This window comes from Ochotona princeps, chromosome 2, assembly GCF_030435755.1.
Source record: "Ochotona princeps isolate mOchPri1 chromosome 2, mOchPri1.hap1, whole genome shotgun sequence".
Lineage (NCBI taxonomy): Eukaryota > Metazoa > Chordata > Mammalia > Lagomorpha > Ochotonidae > Ochotona > Ochotona princeps.
Window position 1 is genome coordinate 119,875,081 of NC_080833.1, and position 13,943 is coordinate 119,889,023.

The 13,943-nt window shown below is 40.8% G+C and overlaps 1 pseudogene; it reads left to right on the forward strand.

Moving 5' to 3' along the window:
- The first annotated feature begins 250 nt into the window (after positions 1–250).
- On the forward strand, positions 251–1,245 carry LOC101525440 (glyceraldehyde-3-phosphate dehydrogenase-like; annotated as a pseudogene).
- The last annotated feature ends 12,698 nt before the right edge of the window (positions 1,246–13,943 follow it).

Sequence of the window (13,943 nt, forward strand, 5' to 3'; positions counted from 1 at the left end):
TTTTCTTGGTCTCTTTTTTATTTAAGGAAAACCTTTTCTGCATCATTTTACCTTTTAAAATTTCAACTGATAGATGATTTTTTTTTTTTTGGAAAAAGGAAAGAAGCCTAACAATTTCTCTTTATTTTTGCTGTAACTCTTATTTAAAGTACTAATTTCTAATTTTAACAATCACTTTAGGCTCTTTGCACTTCCTCATGTGGCACATAGCCACTGCATCTTACACAGTGCTAGTGTGTCCTAAGACACGATGATGAAGGTTGGAGTGAAAAGATTTGGCCACGTCGGGTGCCTGTTCACCAAAACTGCTTGCAACTCTGGCAAAGTGGACTTTATGGCCATCAGTGATCCATTCAATCACCTCAACTACATGGTCTATATGTTGCAGTATGATTTCATACATGGCAAGTTCCATGACATGGTCAAGGCTGAGAATGACAAGCCTGTCATCAATGGGAAAGCCATCACCATCTTCCAGGAATAAGATCTCTCCAACATCAAATAGGGTGATGCTGGTGTCCAGTATGTGATGGAGTCCACTGGTATCTTCTCCACCATGAAGAAGGTTGGGCTCACTTGAAGGGTGAGGCCAAGAAGGTCACCATCTCTGCCTCCTCTGTCAATGCCTCCCTGTTTGTGATGGGCATGAACCATGAGAATATTACAACTCTCTTAGGATTATCAGCAATGCCTCCTGCACCATTAATTCTTATCCCCTCTGGCCAGTGTCATCCGTGAAAACTTTGCCATTGTGGAGGGAGTCATGACCACAGTGCATGCATCATCACCACCCAGGAAATGGTGGATGGCTCCTGTGGGAAGTTGTGTTGTGATGGCAATGGGGCTGCCCAGAATATCATCCCAGCCTTGACTGGTGCTGCCAAGGCCATGGGCAAGGTCACCCCCACGCTGAATGGGAAACTCACTGGCATGGCCTTCTGCTTTTACACCCCCAACATGTTGATGATGAACCTGACCTACTGCCTGGAGAAAGCTGCTAAGTAGAATGACATCAAGAAGGTGGCAAAGCAGGTGCTGCAGGGCCCCTTGAAGCACATCCCTGGCTACACCAAGGACCAAATTGTCTCCTGAGACTTTAACAGTGACACTCACTCCTCCAACTTTGATGCTGGGACTGTCATCAACCTCAATGACCATTTTAACAAGCTCATCTGGTATGATAATGAATTTGGCAACAGCAACAGGGTGGTGGACCTCGTGGTACACATGGCCTCCAAGGAGTAAGAGCCTGCAGGACCGCTGACCCCAGCAGGAGCACCAGAGGAAGAGGCCTCTGAAGAATCCCTGCCCCCATTTAGTTCCCACTACACTGTCCTGTTCTCAGTGTCCATCCCACATGCCCTGGAGAAGGCAAGGGGCCTCAGGACCCCTACCTTGTTATGCCACCATCAATAAAGTCCACTATACTACCCCCCCAATTAGTTACTTTATACTTATATTTATCTTCTTGAATTCCTATAAGAGGAAAAATCTGAGATTTCCTAAATTTAAATGCAGGGCCAGAGGTTAGAGGCAGAGATAAATGAAGTTAACCACTTAACAATTCCGGGGAAAAATGCTGTTATGTTCACACCTTGGTTTCAACACTGTCAAGGCTCGCACCAGGGTCATCTCATCCTGGTTAGGTGTTGCATTTTCCTACTGTTGACCCAACCAACCCAGAAGCAATCTGCACTTTTTTGGAACTGTCTCTTAACCCAAGCTTCATGTAATCTTGCCTTTATTCTCTATAGACAGCGGTTCAGTGTGTGAGAAGTAAACATCTGGTTCATTTTCAAAGCCAGGTGAGCAGACAAATAGCTAGTGTAACAGCTTGGTTACATACACCTGGGAAATTGCTAGACAAAGAAGATATTAGGAATGGAAAAAACAGCTGAAGCAAATGTGGGACCATTGTAACCCCATAGTACTCAGCCTGTAAGGTACTAGGGAGACACTTGCTCACTAAGAAATAAATTGCTGGATGTCAAGCACATTGGGTGTGCTGGCCCATTAGGAACCAGATCCTTCATGGAAGACCATTGATGAAATTCTGGTTTCTGTTGCATTTCCTGAGTCTGAGTCCATCCTTTGAGTGAGGCTGTTTCTCATGCTTTCTTCCCCTACATTTTTATTGTTGAAAAATAACTTTTGCTCTGATTCATTAGGTGGTTTAATTACTTCTTCCCCTAACCAATACTTAGTTTTATTGCAGTTAGTTTGTGGAAAATTATCTTAGGACCCCAGTTCCTTTAATGGCTAGGATCTGCAATAATTCAATAAACCTTTTAATCTTGTGGTCTTATGAGTTTGGGCTTAAAATTTACTTCATTTGTATTACGTCATATTTATTCATGTCAGTTTAGTTGAGTATATTTCTTGTTTATATCAACATTTAAAAGTGAATTTCTTATTAATATTTGATTAATAAACACTTTCAAGGCCAGCACCAGGGTCACCAGACACAACTTCTTGGGTGTACTACATATAGGTGCTGATTGCTTTTGAGAATACTCTGTTTTACAAAGCCTGTAAGAGAAATACCTACAAAGACTTAACCTGAAGAACAGCTGGAAAGAGCAGTGAACCTTCTCTATCAGTCAATATGGGTGATGTGCTTAAAGGATCTGTTTCATCTGAGTTGTCTTACCTTTTTACCAGAAATGACTTCCTTAAAATTAGTAAGTAGGCTTTCTTTTCAGTAGCCTCCTTTCAGAAACAGTAACTTCCTTGTCCCTGAAGTTGCTTATAGACAATCATGTTCTAAAGAAAGTATTATCCACCTCAACAAAATACTAGCCAAGAGGATCCAACAGCACACCAGTCAGATCATTCACCTGGGCCAAGCGCGATTTGTCCTTTGCATTCAGGGATTGTTTAACATTCACAAATCAGTAAATGTGACACAACATCAACAAAATGAAGAATAAAAGCCATATGTTGGGCCCGGCGGCATGGCCTAGCAGCTAAAGTCCTCGCCTTGAAAGCCCCGGGATCCCATATGGGCGCCGGTTCTAATCCCGGCAGCTCCACTTCCCATCCAGCTCCCTGCTTGTGGCCTGGGAAAGCAGTCAAGCACTGCCCAAACCTTTGGGACCCTGCACCCGTGTGGAAGACCCGGAAGAAGCTCCTGGTTCCCAGCATCGGATCAGCGCACCGGCCCATTGCAGCTCACTTGGGGAATGAAGCATCGGATGGAAGATCTTCCTCTCTGTCTCTCCTCCTCTCTGTATATCCGGCTTTCCAATAATAACAAATCTTTAAAAAAAAAAAGTTAAAAAAAAAAAGCCATATGTTCACCCTAATTGATGCTGAGAAGGCATTTGATACAAACTGATACCACCTCATGCTAAAAACCTTCAGCAAGAAAGACACAGAAGGAATGTTCTACAACACAAACAATACATGAAAAATCCAATGCCAGCATCGTACTAAACAGGGAAAGACTGGAAGCTTTTCCACTGAGGATGTTCACTTTCACCACTGCTATACAATATAGTATTGAAAGTCCATGTCAGAACCATAAGGTAAGAAAAAAATTAAAGGAATTCAGATTAATTGGAAATGAGGAATTGAAGTTATCCTTATTTGTAGATGACATGATTTTCTATGTAGGAGAATCAAAAAGACCCAGTCAAGACTATTGGAATTCGTACAAGACTTTGGCAGGGTAGCAGGATATAAAATTAATTAACACAAATCGATGGCACTAGTACACATAAATGACTCCACGGCTGAGAAAGAAATTGTAAGTATAGTCCTTTTAAAATAGTGGAGAGGAATCTTAGATTCCTAGGAATTAATCTGACCAAATATGTGGAAGACCTCCATGATGAAAATCATAACATTAAAAAAAAGAAAGAAATAGAAGAAGACAAAGATGGTGAAACATACCATGTTCTTGGGTCAGCAGGACAAACATCATCAAAATGTCTACATTACCAGAAGTAATATACAGATTCAGTGTGAACCAAATCAAAATCCCAACAAAACCTTCTTCTCAGAGATTGACAAGAAGATACAAAAGTTCACCTGGAAACACAAGAGGCCATGGATAGTCAAAGCTATCCTGAAGAATAAAAATCAAGCTGGAGGAATCACAATTCCAGACTTCAAGACATACTACAGGGCAGTGGTCATCAAAACAGTCTGGTACTGGTGCAGAAACAGGAAGATCAATATAACAGAATAGAAACACCAGAAGGGAGCCCGCACATGTATAGCCAACTAATCTTTGACAACAAAAACTGAAAACAATCCAGGGAAAAAGCCTGGGACAATTGGAAAGCAGCCTGCAGAAGGAAGAAACAAGACCCCCACCTGTAACTTTATACAAAAACCAGTTCTAAATCTATCAGGTACCTAAATCTGCACCCAGAAACCATGAAACTATTCGACGAAAACATAGCAAGCACTCTCCAAGATAGGAATGGGGGAAATATTTCTTGGATTAGACACCACAAGCACAGGCAGTCAAAGTCAAAATAAACAAATGGGACTACATCAAAATAATAAAATTCTGTACAGCAAAGGACATGATCATCAAAGTGAAGAGCCTATCAACAGAATGGGAGAAAATCTTTGAACACTATGCAACAGACAGGGGACTAATATCCAGGATCTACAAAGAGTTTCTGAAACACAGTGCTAGCAAGACAAAAAAAAAAAAAAAAAACATGTGAAGAAACGGGTGAAGGAAATGAACTGACATTTTTCAAAAGAACAAATTCAAATGGCTGATAGACATATGAAAAAATGCTCAGGCTCTCTAGCCATCAGGGAGATAGAAATGAAAATATATTTGAGGTTCCACCTAACTCCATTGAGATTGGCCTACATATAGCAGTGCCTGCTGGTGTGGATGTGGGGAGAAAAGCACCCTCTTTCACTGTTGGTGAGAGTGTAGGCTAGTACAACCACTATGAAAGTCAGTATGGAGAGTGCCAAGAGAACTGAAAATAAATCTGTCCTATGACCCAGTTATCCCACTGCTGGGAATCTATCCAAAGGAAATGAGATCTGCATATGAGAAAGGGATCTGTAATCCTATATTCACAGCATCACAATTTACAATAGCAAGGATGTGGAAACAGCCCAGATGCCCATCACTAGAGGAGCGGATAAAGAAACTGTGGTGTATCTACTCCATGGAATACTACTTAGCCATCAAAAAGAATAAAATATTACCATTTACAACCAAATGGTTCCAACTGGAGGTCAATTCCAAGAAGACAAATATCCTATGTTCTCTCTGGTATAAGGCAACCTTCATGTAAAACATGGGGTCAATAACCCTTTTTACTGTTCTTGCTGCAACTCATGCTTTTTGATATTTTTTGCCTTTATTTTAATTTCTTCAAAATAGTTTCTCCACTCTTACTAAAGTCTTTTATGACTCAAAGGTCTTACATCTCCAGGAAGATTTTTTTTTTTCTTTTTCGTTTCTTCATCAAAGCATTGGTCATCCAGTAGCATGTTATTTAACTTTGTGGTGTTGTGAATTTTTAAGCTTTATTTCTGTTGTTGCTTTTGTTTTATGACTATTCACTTAAGGGAATGTATAGTAACTGTGTAATAAAGACTATTGTATCCAGATGTGAAGATTCAATGCAGTATGCAGCTCTACTTCTAAACCAAAGATGACTCCAATTGAAGTTGTTAAATGTATCTTGACAATAGGATGCTGGACTGTACCCACAATATCAGGATACACTTAGATAGCAAAATGATGAGCAAATGACTATTTATGAAAGACTATACTATTCTAAAAATATGAGTGAAATCATTGGGGGGGGTAGGTGGAGGAGCTTGTGGAGTTGGTAAGGAAGATTCCAGAGCCTATGGTATTGTATCATAAAATAAAAAATAAAACAAAAAAAATGAAAATATCATCCAGCTTTTAAGAAATTGAACAAAAGCACTGTTTTCAACCAAGCCAGTATATACTCACTGTGCAATTTATGAATTCAACTATTAGACCACTTTGGAACACTTTCCAAGACTCACTGAAAGGCACTTAACACTTTTAACACTATCTTGCTTATTTATGTCAATGCTGTCATTATTGTTATTTTATTGATCAAGTATAATTTTACTTTCTCTCTTTAAACCAAATATTATAAAAAATACTATTTTTCATGATATCATTTCTAGGAACAGGAATTCCTGCCTCCCCTACAGACCCCATCCCTCCCCATATTTCCCCCCATAGTATTACAATAGTATAGTCCTTCAACAGCAGGCGTAAGTCCAACATTCTACTATTTAGTGTGTCATGGCATTAGGGGCATAGACAATGCTTCATAAGTGTTCAGTTTTAATCTGCATGATAGTATTCTCTGAGTTCTCCTCAGCATAATTTTCCCTCCCTTCCTCAAGGACTTTGGGAGTACTTACCACTTAACTGGGCTTTCTGCTACTGCTTTTGTTGCTTTCTTCATTGTTTAGCTTTTTCAAAAAATCTGTTCAGGTGACTCATTTTTCTTTATTGCATTTCCCAAAATAATCTTCACGTACAAAGTCTGTGAATTTTATTCCTAACCTAATATTTTAGATTTAGATAATATGAATTTTTCTTGAAGTGCATCTCTTTACATCTATGTGAAAGACAGAAACACAGGGAGATAGAGACAGATTTCTTCCATCCACTGGTTTACTCCTAAATGCCTACAGCATCTAGTTCATGGTCAGATCAAAACCAGCAGTCAGAAACTCAATCCAGATTCTCTACATGGCTGGCAGGGATCCAACCACAGAGTGCACATCAGTGTTAAGCTGGCACTGAAAGATGAACTGAAACTCAAAGTCGGATACCCTAATATGGGATGCAGGTACCCCATGCAGCATCCTAACTAAAGAGATTCTGTGCTAAAAAACTGGCCCTCAGCTGCTGTTTAAACAATGTGTTTTCCCTTTATTTGGGATGCATTCTTCCGGGTGATTTATTATGCATGTATTTTACATTTTTTCTTTCTCCCTCTCCTCCTTAATAAATATTTAATTAATTTCATTTAAAAATTGTCATTTCATTTTGCTTGCTTTCTTCTCAGTCCTCTCATGTTTTTTCTAAAATTAAAACAAATTAAATTGTATTTTATTTTTAATGTTTCTTACATAGTTGAGAGGAATGCTTGCCCATGTGAGTCTCTGATTAAGTTGAGGAAAGTCTAAGTATGAAAGAAGATGGATGGGACAAATGTTTCAATTTTTTTTTCTCCTACATTCCCAGGGAAGAAGCAGAGGGAGTCACTTCTTCCTGTTAAACTACTTCAGGCTCCGTGATAGGGGACAGTTCTTTAATGATGCCTTAGAGACCCCAAGAAGAGTGTCCAAGGGTGTTACTTGAGTGATTTTGGTAGTTTTAAGATGTCATTGGCTTCATTGCACTAGGATTGAGAAGATCTTCATAAGCTCTATTGGTTGACAAAGTCCATCTTAGTGAATCTCCAGGCCCAGGAACATGTTGCAAAGCTTGGCCAGGAGAGTTGTCCAACCTGCTGTTCTGCATTCCATCCTTAGATGAGGCACTTGATGACCTCTGCTGGCCTAGATGAGCTGGCTGCCTGGACATGCAGTTTTAGCTCTCACTGGTGGGTTTCACAGCCTAGCCCAGACAGATGTGGCCCACACCCCATCCTAGCTCTCCTATGTGTCAGTGAGTGCTATGGCCTGGCCCAGCCTGGCCTACCCCCATAATTTGATCTACTGAAATGCTGATTAGTGCTGCAGCCCTACCTGGCCCTTTCCCAGTCCTGGATCCCATATGTGCCAGCTGGTGCTGTGGCCCTGCTTAGCATCGTCTGTTCTTAGTGTTGGCCTTTCCATTTGTTCGCAGGTGCTATAGCTTGGTCCAGTGTGGTACCCTCCCAGTTCTGCTCCTGAGAATGTCACGTGAGTTCTATGGTACAGCCCATCACTACCCCAAGCGCTTCTCATAAACTGTCAGGTGTTGCAGTGCCACCCATGTGGACATGCAGCCCACAAGTCTCCTATAGAACCTGGTCCCATATTCAATTCTCTTACATTCTGGTGGGCTCTGTGCTCCAGCCTTGTGTGGCTCAACCCCCTTCTCCAATACTTGCTGTACTATGGTCTAGCCCAACCAGGCAACCCCCCACCCCACCTCAGCCCCAAATTTAGTGTGCACCAGTGGATGTTAGTTGATGTTGTTTATCCCAGCCCAGGTCTCCCATATCGGTGGATGCCTTGGCTTGACCCAGACATGCCTCCTGGCTTCCCCCCTTTGGGCCACCCCATCTTAGCTCTCTCACTTACCAGCAAGTGCATGGTCCTGGTCTGTATATAGAGGTGATGACTTGGTTGTTACTATTTCTAATTCATGAGATACTTGGTCAAACATTTTGCCTGCTGTTACAATAGCTTTCACGTGCTCATATTTTCAAGGGCGTTTTACTTTTTCTGTTGCTGTTTTATCCCCTTTTCTTATCATGAGTTTCTGGATCTTATACAAATACATTGTCCTTTAAATAGATGCTCATCCCTGAGTCAGATGAGCTCTTTCTGCATGAATATGTGCAGGAGATCTATGTGTAGGAGGGGCCAAAGCCTCAACAGGAATTCTCCTTGTGAAGGGATTGGGTGTGTATATGTATTCCTTTGGTCTTCATTCCCTCTCAGCCTAACTAGATTGACACAGCATGGTATTCCCAATACAGAGCCTCTCTCTCTTTCCACCTGCCACCCTGACAGACTGCTTCTTGCAAACAGGGTTGATTTGTGTGATTCTTCATTCCATGCCACCTTCACAATGTTTTAAGGCTTCATACCAGAAAGAGTCTATGGAAAAATCCTTCTCAACAGGTTTTGCCCATTAGGCTGTTTTGAGAACTCTATTCTGCTAGCCTTGCTTAATTGCTAAAGCAGAGAGCAACTTTTGGCTCTGTATAGATGCTGCAAGATATTTAGTCTAATTTGTGAACTGTTCTTAATACTCTGCTAGAGTGACAGGAATATTCTGGATTCATCAGAGAGAGAAGTTTGCTTCTTGTTTAGTTTTTCAAGTTTTCTTTAGGGATCTATGGTCATTGCTACTTTGTCAATCCAGAAGTCTTCATGGCATAGAACTGTGTGTTTCACTTTCATGGCAACTGGCCCTAAGAAAAACTTTGGGATACACCCCCTATTTCTCCCTGCCTCCTGATATCCACATCATGTATAATCTCGTTTTTCTGATTGTGGGCAGTACCCTTCACTAGTGTCCTATCAACAGTGTATAGCAAAGATGGTGGCATGCTACTTCCAAGATGATGTTACATAAGACTATAAGCTGTTATGCCAAGAGGCATATGAGTGAGGAAGAGAGTGTCCATGTGATGGAAGCTTGCATGTGAAGGAAATGAGGATAGCTTCAAACTGAACATCATTTAGAATTTGAGGGCAACTCAGGGTCAACAGGTGGCAATAGGCCCTATTCTGAAATCTCACAAAGATTTGGATCCTGCCAACAGCTCATGATACTTGAAAGTGGATTTTTCCTTAGTGAAGCTTTGAGATGAGATCACAGCCCTGGCAGACACCTTAACTATAGCCTTGCAGAGACCCAGCCAGTGTATATGAATTCTGACCCATAAAACTGTATGGTTATACCCATGTGCTCTCTTCGCCTCTAGATTTGCAGTGCTATCATTAAACATCAATAGTTAAATCAAGCAGTATTTTAGGACTACATTGGAGACAATCATGACCATCAATTCAGTAGTCCCCAGAAGGCTCCCATGTTCATCCTTTTCAAGCATGTTGAAGAACATTGGTTTTGCAATTAATTAAATGTGTGTTCAAATGTGGGTCCCAGCTTGGACAAGGTGCTTCCTAGGTCAGCTAGTAACAATGTGGCCTGTGATGAGTTGCTGCATGTGTCTGAACTTATAATTCTTCACTTTCAAAATACAAGTACTTGGATTCACCTCCTAGGGATAGGAGGAGGATTCGCTGTCCAAGCAGTACTGTGAGGTGCTGATGCCTGGTAGCTGCAGAATCACTAACAGATTCCAGTATTTGATTTCTGTGCTTTTCAGGAAAGGTTGACCTACTGAAAAAAGGAACACTGAATGTGGAATTACAAAACCCGTATTTTCATCCTTTCAATGCCACTGGTGAATAAAGTGACAAGTCACTCCTTTTTCCCAACTGGAGTGATGGATATTTGTGCCTGCCCAGGCCATAAGAGTCCAGGAAAACTGATGCATTGTAATAAATGTCTTATGAGTAGCCATGGACTGCAGCTATAAGAAGTATTACCATGAACAAAAACATACTACATTATGCAAGTGATAATTAAAACCTCAGAAGGAGATTTTATGAGGAATGCCTATGGCATCCATGACCAAGCTAGGCCCTGTCTGCTCAGGTTCAGGTTACAGTATAGACCTGGCATAAGCAGAGCAGGACTACTAGGGTTACAATGCCTGTTTACTTCCCATTGACTGTGTTACACTGGAAAGCTATGTGTCCATCTGTCCTGAAGTCTTCTTGGCTGTAAATGAGTGTGAAGTCAGCACCCACCTCATGGGGTGGCTATGAGCATCAAACATAATGTGCATTTGAGCACTGTAAATGTTAAACCTCGGAAAAGCATCAGCATAGTAAGTAAGCATTGTTGCAATAATTGCTCTTTAGTCAATTTTATCATTGGAAAAACAGGTATCAATCTTTGCTGCTACTAATTTCCCTTGATTTCTGTATTTTTGATAGAGAAATGAAGTTCCATTTTTATTCCAATTCAACCATCTGGCACTTCCTGCTTGCTTGCCTGTGCAGATTCCACAACAACTGATTAAGGAGAGGACTGATTTTGACCAAATCAAACACAATAAAAAAAAATCAAGCAACTCTTTAAATTCAGTTTGTGATTTATTCTTCTTTTTTAAATAATTGATGAGCTAATAAAGGATTTTAAATTGCTGTGGGCAAGAAGTTACAAAGATGAATGCTTACTTAGTCTGAAAAAAAGAAATATTCATTGTCTTAGACAAGATGTATAAATTTCTTCAAATATTCCTATTATATGAACATACCTCTTTTGTTGAAGGTGACTTGAGTAATACATGATATTTTATTTCAATGAAAACTGGTTCACTTTGGAAGACCATTTCCTCACTATCCTCAGAGGTTCCAGAATTTAGTATTTGATGAAGAATTCAATTTTGAGTGATTTAGGAAAATAAAACCTTCACAACGTTAGCTCCAAATTATGGAAGATTCAAAGCTGGACATCCACTCCTTTAAAGTAATCTATTGTCCCACCATGTCACATTATGTAACAGATTTAGACTAATAATTATTTTCCAAAAAATTTACCTTCTTATATTAACTTTAAAAAGATTTTTCCTTTTTAAATTGCCATTTCTCATTTTATTTTTAGGTAATTATTAGGCTTCCAAAGCCACTGGATGCTTCGATTTCTCACTTCATTCTATAGGATCTTACACATTAGGTGTGGTCTTCCTTATTTTCATATATAAGAATGCTGATATTTGGGTAGGTTATTCAACCTCATGGTGTTAGAACAATCTTTACTCAGCTTTTAATTTCCAAACCTTTGTTCTTTCTGCTATGCATTTGATCTGTATCAGTCTGAAGACTCTTAGTGACATTCTCACCCCATTGCACATGGCAGATCAAAGCAACTGAGGTGGGGGCCAGCACTGTGATTGGGTTAAGTTGCCACCTGCAATTGTGCACATCCTATATGAGAGCTATTTTGAGTCCTCGCTGCTCCACTTTGATCCAGTTCTCTGCTAATTTTCCTGGGAAAGCAACAGAAGAATAACCCAAATGCTTAGGTCCCTGCAACCCATGTGGGAGAGCTGGATAGAGTTTCTGGCTCCTGCCTTTGAGCTGGCCCAACTCCAGCTATTATGGCCATTTGGAAAGTGAACCAGTGGATGGGAGATGTGTGTGTGTGTGTGTGTGTGTGTGTGTGTCTCCTTCTCTTTCTGTAACTCTGTCAAACAAATAAACCTTAACTCTCCCACCCCTGCCAAAACAAACCAAAAAACCAGCCAAATGTCAGTGTCAAAGGCAGTGGCAGGTGAGGGGGCCTGCTCAGGTTTCATGGTTCAGGATTCCTCTGAGAGCTGGTAGCTAAACTAAAGCTTACTCAGACTGATGCAGATTGGTGTTTTCTTTCTTCTACTGTCAACCAGCAATGTGAATTGGGATAAATTGTTTCATTTCTTTGAGTCTCAAAATAAGACTAACATCATAGACATGTTCTGAGGATTAAACATTTTTGTATGTAGACTACTACCATTAGTGGTTGGCATGTAGCAAGTAATATGGTAAAGATAATTTTTTTCAGGGCTGTGTTGTGGCCTACCAGGCAAAGCTATACTGGCAGCCCCAGCACCCCACACAGACCAAGGTTAGAGTCCTGTTTGCTCCACTTCCAATTCAATTTGCTGATTTCTAGGTTCCTAAGAAATCAGCAGAAGATGATCCAAGTGCTTGGGTCCGGCACCCACATGGCACACCCAGAAGTTCCTGTCTCCTGGATTCTGCCTGGTCAAACACTAGCTATTGTAGCCATTTGGAGAGTGAATCAGGGGATGAAAGATTGATCTCTCTTTCTCTCTCCCCCCCTCCCACCTCTCTCTCTCTCTGTACCTCTATCTTTCAAACATATAAATATTTTTAAAAAATGATTGTTTTCAGTGACACTAGCCATAATAATAATAATGAGACAAAAACAGTTTAGGACCAGTGAGTTCTGGTAAAGCACTTGTCTAATTAGTCATCTTGGTAGCCCACTTGTATAAACATGTCAACTTTATGACTGGTGGGCTTTGTCTGATTTATTTACTTGCACAGTTACTTAAACAGATCATCCTTGCCTTAGGTAGCTACCAGGTACAAATAGTGTGCATTTACACTGGTTACCACAGACTGTCACTCACACAGATACAGTTTGAGCGCTATTCTTTCCTGGCACGAGCTGCTAATTTCCCTGCCTCCTGAGAAATCTGGAACTGTGCCCTTGCTCTTTGCAACCCCCCTGGGGCTCTGCAGTCCTGCTTTGCTGTTGCCTTTGTTGAGTAAGCTGTGGCAGGTCCAGGTTCATTACCAACTCCCTGGGCTCACTGGAAATGGGGACCCTGCTAATTTGCCTGCATCTCAGCTGCCCTCCCCTCCCCCTCCTCTGGCTGCTGTTTCCCCAAGGCTTTCTGATCATATCACTGTGGCTTTTAATTGTCCACAGCTCCTTGTCTTTCTTCTTCTCTGTGAGGGAAGCTCAGCGTGGGGATCATTGTGTCCTAATCGTTTAATTCATGAGCCTCCCTTTGTCGGTGGGCTTACATCTACGCAGTTTTTCTTTTATGCTGCAGTAGGTATACAAAGAAAGAAACAGCAACAAAAAAGCAACCCTTATTCTTCTAATCTCTATTGTGGTTTTTTTCCCCTCACTCTTTATCTTCCTCAATAAGCTTTCACTGACACAGCAGATTCTTACCTTGCTCCTAATGATTTTTCTAAGTGCAGATGGTTGTTTAACCCATTGGTGTCAGATGCTATATTTCAAAAGCCACATGGGTTTTCTCTATGCTTCTCAGGCTCTTGCTTTCACCTTAAAAAAGACATCTCTCAATCTTCTCTGTGTGAATGTATTCAAGGATAGGGTTAGGAAAATCGGAGAAGTACACAGAAGCTGCTGCTTTTTCTATTTGATGCTGAATATCCCCACCTAGTCTGTAGTCTGTGTCCATATACACACCTTTGTTAATACCCACATAAAACTTCAGTTGATATGGGATATGGCAGCCTGGGAGCAGACTTGATGTACAGAATGTCTAGGCCAAAATTTATAGACTAATTGGAGAATCTCCAACAGCCCAGGCTGTGGCAGGAGCATAAGCTTGTCATCCTTGGTTTGGTCTTCATGAAGTTAAATTATTGTTCATAGGTCGCTAGGATTTCAAAACATTGTA